General features: G+C 35.9%; 1 pseudogene; it reads right to left on the minus strand.

Annotated features, from left to right (window-relative positions):
* Positions 1–2858: 2858 nt before the first annotated feature.
* Positions 2859–3761, minus strand: LOC148999115 (glutamate receptor 2.2 pseudogene; annotated as a pseudogene).
* Positions 3762–7219: the final 3458 nt, after the last annotated feature.

Below are 7219 nucleotides of genomic sequence, written 5' to 3' on the forward strand. Positions count from 1 at the left end.
AAGATCAGAAAACCTTAAGAATGAAATGAGATTGTAGAAAAGATGGTTGCAAGGATGCAGCATCTTCTTCGTAGTCTTAATCACAAAGAATAAATCATAGCAAAAGTAGATCAATACAACACAAGAGAGATTACTAATCTTTGGTTGACGAATAGGAGATGAAAAGTTTGAAGTCTTGAAACAATTAGAAGAAATAACAATTCATGGAGATCACATTTGATTTCTCTTCGAAATCATCATGTGGAGAATTCACAAGTTTATAGAGTGTATGGAGATCAACTCTAGAACAGAAGGGATAGAAGGATCAGTCATGAGAATGATTTAAGATCACCCTCCTATTAAAGGGAATGGGAGGCACAAGAAGAAATTGTAGAGAGAATAGATCAGCTTCAAGGTAAACTTTTACCAAACGAAACTAGGCAACTCATACGACAGAGAATAAATCGAACAATGCATATGGTATGTATGCATTTGATACAACAGCAAGGTTAGGATTAGGTGGGTTTTCACAATCTCCCCCGCTTAAAAAAATTTCGTCCTCGAAATTGAAAGCATACTTGGGCTTCCAATAAGATGAGGAAACTTCTTCAGGGGTGTGATTCTTCCACCGAAACTTTACCAGGGGATGGAAGGTACAATGAAAAATAGATCTAATAGGTTGAGAACACTGGAATCTTGGCTGACTTCTTAAACAGCTAAGAGGAACTCAGATCAATACTCACAGGCACTTCAATCAAGACTAAGCAAACTCATATGGCAAGAATAAATAAAAAAAAACAATGCATATGGCCTATATGCAATGCATCAGTAAGGATTAAATCAAGCAACACATATGATAGGTATGTAATGCATAAGTAAAGAATAAATCAAGGCAATGCATGTGGTATTCATACAATGCGCAAGCTAAGATAAATCAAAATGCATACTAAAGTGTCAGCAAGGTTTGGCCCTCCCCTGGTAGACCAAATCCCTTGCTTAACTCCACTTTGGAGCAGGTAAATCACACACAATCAGTATATATTAGAATTAAATCACAATACTGATATAAACAATTCTGAAAAATATAATAAACAGAATTAATCGATCACAATTTTATTATCTACTCATATACATGTGTCAGCAGTATTCAATTAAACATTTATTAACTCAATAGGCCAATATAAACCAAATAAAGTGCCTAAGTTATCAATTGAGATCACTACTGCAGCCTTGTATAAAATTCTAGCATAAATTATATAACCAGTGATCAATTAACAGTTAATAAAACAGAATAAATCTCATACATAGATTATCACAATTACAAAGTCAAAACAGGTCATAAAAATTAGAACCGAATACCTACTGGTAACATACAGAAGCAACAGTAGTATATATGACCAACATATAATAGTAATCAACCTATATTCTTATGAGATTAATTCAGCAAATTAATCTAATCAGAATCACCAATCCTCATATATAGATTAACAGTGGAAATGAACCAATAGATTATCAGCAGACCAGAATGGTAAGCAGGAGAAGCAATGAATCAATCTATATTAACCGAAACACAGGCTATCAATCTAACAGGCTAACATGGTTAACAGAATAATATGGCTAACAGTGGCAGGATTTATACAAACAAAATCAGATTATGTATATCATCAATTCCTAACCAGAAGTAGCAGTAGCCAAAACTGTAACCAGCAGAAGCAGTAGCCAAAGCTCAACCGAAACACCTAGCCTGAGCTTTGATACCAATTTGATATTCACAGGTCTCAATTCACGTTAGCATTAGGTGATTAACTCATATAAATTATCAATTGAATCAAAAGAAAAACGCAACCTATAAACCCTAACCTAACAAGCCAATTGGTCGTGTGATTTAACAAGAAAATTGGAAGCAAGAAGAAGAAGAGACACAGGCGTTTGATGACGGAGTTCGGCTCTTGAGCCTACGTCTTCGAGACTCTGGATAGAGTCCAATCTACTATAGCTTGAGAGATTACAAATAAACAGGGAAGAATAAGGGTACAGAGATGACTGTATATGGCAGTAGTTGATGCTCAAATCAACATCGAGTCTTCCTCTTCATATGAGGAATGAAAGCCCTCTGGTATCGCCTCAAAGAACCAAAATAGAGTGAGATCAGAACATCAAGAACAACTCCAAGCCATCACCGAATCACTCAAGAACACCATCAAGTGATTCCTTTCCTTTGCCAAGCACTTTGCCTCAAAGTACCACAAGAATCAACCATCGAACGAAGGTAGAAGATGAAGAGCAGGAAGAAGAATAGCCATCTCCGAATCTCCAGAATCGCCAGAGCTCAAACCCCAAATCACAAAAAAAAAACCCTCGACACTGTTTGCATACGTGAAATGAAATAAACCAGCCCAACTATGCCTTATACAAACACATGAACCAGGCGATTCAATAACAAACCAGGTAAATACATGAAATACCCAGATTACCCCCAACAACAAATTACACCACCACAGAGTACTACAGTTCAATTACCTGCAGATAAACTTGGTAGACCATATCATTGTAAGTCCCTGCACTTGTATGGTCAGATTTCGCAAATGGAATGTACTCATAAGGAATGTTATATGGTAATGCCTCCATTACTGCATCAAACACATCAATGCAGTACCCAGTGACTGCAGATTTGTTTTTGTTCCATGTCACATTCACAAAATCTTTAAATCCTTCCGTCACTAGAACTCCAATCTTCAACTTTTCTTCATTCGTAGGCAACTTCCAACCCTTAGGTATAGTGGTTGAACCACCTGGCCATATGATAGTACCAAGCTTGTTATCCTTGAAGCTTGAATATGTCTGTGTCTCAGTCGTATTCAAATCTTGGAGAAGTCCATTCATGGCGTCCAAAATCCTATATTCTTTTCGCTACCACCAATTACATTCACTATTTGGAAGACTGATGATTGCAGTTGCCCATCAACAAGCTTAAATTCCCCACTCAAACCTTCAAACTGAGTATTTAATATCTGCTCTCGAAGTTTCAAACCTATTTGGGAGACTCGAAGATTATCCATACTGCTAATATTCAGCGAAAGTTTAGTCTGCTGTGAACCAGAAATGACCCCTGAAACTTTCTCCGCTGCCATTGCCAATGTCCAAGCAGTGTCATATCCCCATAGTTCGTAAATATTTAATTTTGCATTGGCCATATCTGGGTTCTCTTGTAAAAATCTCTTTTCCCATGAAACTTCAAACTTCTCAAGTCTTTCGGTTCTCTTAACATGAGGCTTTAGTCCCAAAACACCTTCCATAGAATGGGCAACAGAAGGATCCACAGAACTTAAGGAAATTGTCATATCAAATGTGATGATCCAGACGTAACCTGCACTCATCATTCCTACTTCTTTTGCCTTCACAAATAAACGAGAGCCAAGAGAGGGAAGCATGTGTACAATAAATACTCTGGTCTGCATTGTCATCAATTTGTATAGTTCTTGAAGAATTTGATCATCCGAGGCATTGGGAGATATAACACTTCGATAGGGGATTCGAGTATTGATTGCTTCAAAAGCATCAACCAGATATGGTATAATTCCATTACCGTACTCACTGTTAACATAGACAGGCACAGCTTCCCTCCAACCAAATTCTTGAACAATTGCAGCAATGGCATTCATCTGAGCAGCGTCATTGTATGCAGTTCGGATGAATAATGGAGTAAGAAGTGATGAAAGGGAAGGACTTGTTGCAGTAAATGAAACAATAGGAACTTGAGATTTGTCTCCAAGATCTGCCATAAATTTGGCCTCTCCTGAATCGTTTGGTCCTATGATGGCTTGAACTTGTACATTTTCTATGAGGTCTAAGCCTGCAATCGTAGAATAAAACTTTGTGAATCCTTTTTCCTTCTTATATTACCATCTATGAATTCTGCTTCCTAATTTTGAGAAGGATATGGGACATGCTGAAGATCATATTTTTAGGAACAGGTGGTGTCTTATCTCTACTTCCTTCATTTAAGAAGCATAAGAAGAAAATCCCTTAATTTTTGTTCAGATGAACTTTAAGAAGATACATGTAACATATGTATAGATATAGGGATAGCAGTTTTCAATGGTTGATACATTGATGGGACTCTCTACGGATGTAAACAGATCAAATTCAGCTCAAATGTGGTACTATTCATATTCAAATTCGATTATTAAGCACGTAGTAAGAATTAGAATCCAATATCCATTGGATGTGGAAATTTATAACCAAATTCTAATTTGTTTAGTTAATAATATTTTTTGGATAATATCCTGTCCGAATTCAAACTAATCATATAGATAAAAATATTTGAATGTAATTAGAATATCATATTTAGTAACAACATTCGAATAGAAAATTTTCTATCCATCAATGTTACTTGGTTAAAGATGTCTGCATCATCGAAGCACACCTTCTCATCTTTGGAGCCATTGATCAGAGAGTAGCTCTGACATCATAGGGAAAGTGAAAGCTTTTGACGGTCTCCTCTTTATCTATATATTGCTTATGTCATCCAACTATGAACAATATTATATAGTCGTATTGAAGAAGAATTTGAGATTCACTAAGTTACTTAAGAATCTACATAAATTTTTTGTGCTCAAATAATTTAAATTTGCTTCTTTTCCTATAGGATTGCAAAGAGATTCAAGGTTCAAATTCTTCTGAAAGTAAAAATTGATAGAATATTTGAAAAAACTGATTTACTAGGAGGAAATGAAGAGACTAGAAGTAGAAATTAGAAAGAGCTGTAGTGTCATACACTCATAAAACTTGAAGTCTAAAGAGACTTCATGTTTTTGACTTTCATCTCATTCTTTAGTGTTGGGCCCAATTAATGTTATGGTGTATTGGTAGTTTAATATAATTAATTACTATTAATGGATATTAATGAAGGGATAACGATGTATTCCCTAAAATTAAACTTTAATTGGATATGGATAATATCTGTCAAATATTTAATTGAATCGGATTATATCCAACTTAAAATTGGCTTATCCGAATTCGAATTCGATTATTAATTGGATCATGCAAATTCGAAATCAAATCCCAAAATATCAAATTTTGATGCTCTTAAATGGATATGAATACTGATGCGTCCAAAATCTACTCAGCCCTTAGATCTCCTCGTGATGACCTGCAAAACGAAAGCGTCAGATGTAGCCCGATCGCGGGGGTCGGGAGTCCACCTCCGAAGGCTAATTCAGTTGATGAACTTAATCACAAACGGCTCTGCTAGAAGCACAGAGCTAAGGAATGAAGAACTGGGAAAGGTGATCTAGATCGTAAGCCTCTGATAGTTTATGTCTACCAATGTGTGTGTGAATCTCCCTCACCTCGTATGGCAGTGAGGTTTATATAGAGTGTACCTTCGAATCCCCTTCGTTGGATGCACTTGAGCCTTCTTCAGGTAGTCGTTGGATCTTAACAGTTAGATCCGTTGAGCGATAGACTCCTACTAGTTTGGACTAGTAGAGGACTCCTGAGATAACCTATAGGTTATGCGATGATTATCCCTTCGATAATGATTAGCCACAGCCGCCAATTTGAGTCTGCCATCATTAGGGTAGTTAACATAATCCATAAGTTGGATTAGAGCGTGCTTGTAGCTGAATAAGTTTTCTTCCTCAGCAAGCCATCTTACGGATTCGGTTCGCTCGGGAGCGAGTCGATTCCTTCTGTCTCGACCAGAGTCGAGGATCAAACCAAGTATGAAGCCGGTTCGATCATATTTTCTCCATATCAAATACGAATTGAATTCGAATTTTTGACCATCTGTTTACATCCCTAAGACTATCTAAATGAAACTTCTTTATTGTAAGTTTCAGGTGGAACTATAAAGTCGAAGCAACCATCAAGTTCAAGAAAGAGTCTTTTCAATTGAAATGTGAAAACTGGAAACCGTAGGTGGTTGTGGCATATTGGTTGACCAATCTATTTAACATGATTATAAACATAGAATGATGTCCACTAAATGTGACAAAGCTAATGATTCACACTATGATACTTAGGAAGAAGATTCTAAAGCTTGTTTAACTTGGTTAACCAATTTGATTTTATACTTGATAGATCCATGACAAAATTTACTTATTCAGAAACTTAAGGAAAGATATAGAAAGAGCCAGAAGGTTCTATACTAACCTAGAAAAGAAAAACTATGACTGCTAGTGATTTAATCTAATATGTTGTTGAATAGACCTAGAAGGGTCTTGAAAAAAAAGAAAAAAAAGAAGAAAAAAAAACCTCTTCTGGTATAAGGCCTAGTTATGTATTCATATGATTCTACCTACTATTATTCTTCTACAGGTACCATAAAAATATAATATTTTTGTGAAGTATATTTGCTGGCAGAAATATTCAAATAAGAGAAGTCAAAGGTTGACTCAAACCAATAAAAAAATTACTTTTTATATATAGTAGATGAAAAAAAGAATCTCGCGACAAAAATATAACAATTCTGTTAACTAATTGTGGTCCTGTTGAGAAATAAATATAGATTTAATCTCTAGAGATTAGCTCAGTTGGTCAAAGACCAATGCTTTATATTTTGTATATAAAAATTATGCTGAAGATGCACTCCAAGTGTGTGTAAACTGACCCGGACAAACCCTAGATTTTAAAGAATTGCACATTCTAGTCTTAGTCCAGGTCTTTTTTGAAGCTAGACCTTCCCCAGATGAGAAAATCAGGGTTCTTCATCGGTGACCAAGCGCTTAGTGGTTCCCTCTTCTTATCAGCGCTTTATAGATAGGCATTTTCAAAATTCAGTTTAAGGTGCCACCTTACCTTTCAAAAAAAACGTAGCCAGGTTAAAAGAACCTGTTCATACCCTCTTTAATTTTATGTGTTCTGAAAATGGAAAATAGAGAGAGAAAAAAAAGTCTGAACTGTTGAATATAATAAAGCCTGCTATTGCCTTGCATTACGCGATGCTCTAGGAATAGAATTGCTTTCCTCAACTCTATCGGGCAAAGAATGATCGTGAAACAGGTTTTGCATTAGAAATTAAAACTGAAATTTTAAAATTGATTAACTAGTGATGAGGAGGGAAAGGAATATAATGATGAGAAATACCCATGAAAGCAGCAGTAACACTATCTTGCTTTGAGTCCGGCCCTGGCATGGAAAATGACTCTTGTTCTGTAAAAACTGTTCAATGCATAGAATTCCTCCAGAGCCATTGACATCTATATATTAGATTTCTTTGCATCGTCGGTAATGAAGT

Source organism: Hakea prostrata, unplaced genomic scaffold (genome assembly GCF_041222555.1).
Source record: "Hakea prostrata isolate BN-2017 unplaced genomic scaffold, UWA_Hpros_2 contig_39, whole genome shotgun sequence".
Classification (NCBI taxonomy): Eukaryota; Viridiplantae; Streptophyta; class Magnoliopsida; order Proteales; family Proteaceae; genus Hakea; species Hakea prostrata.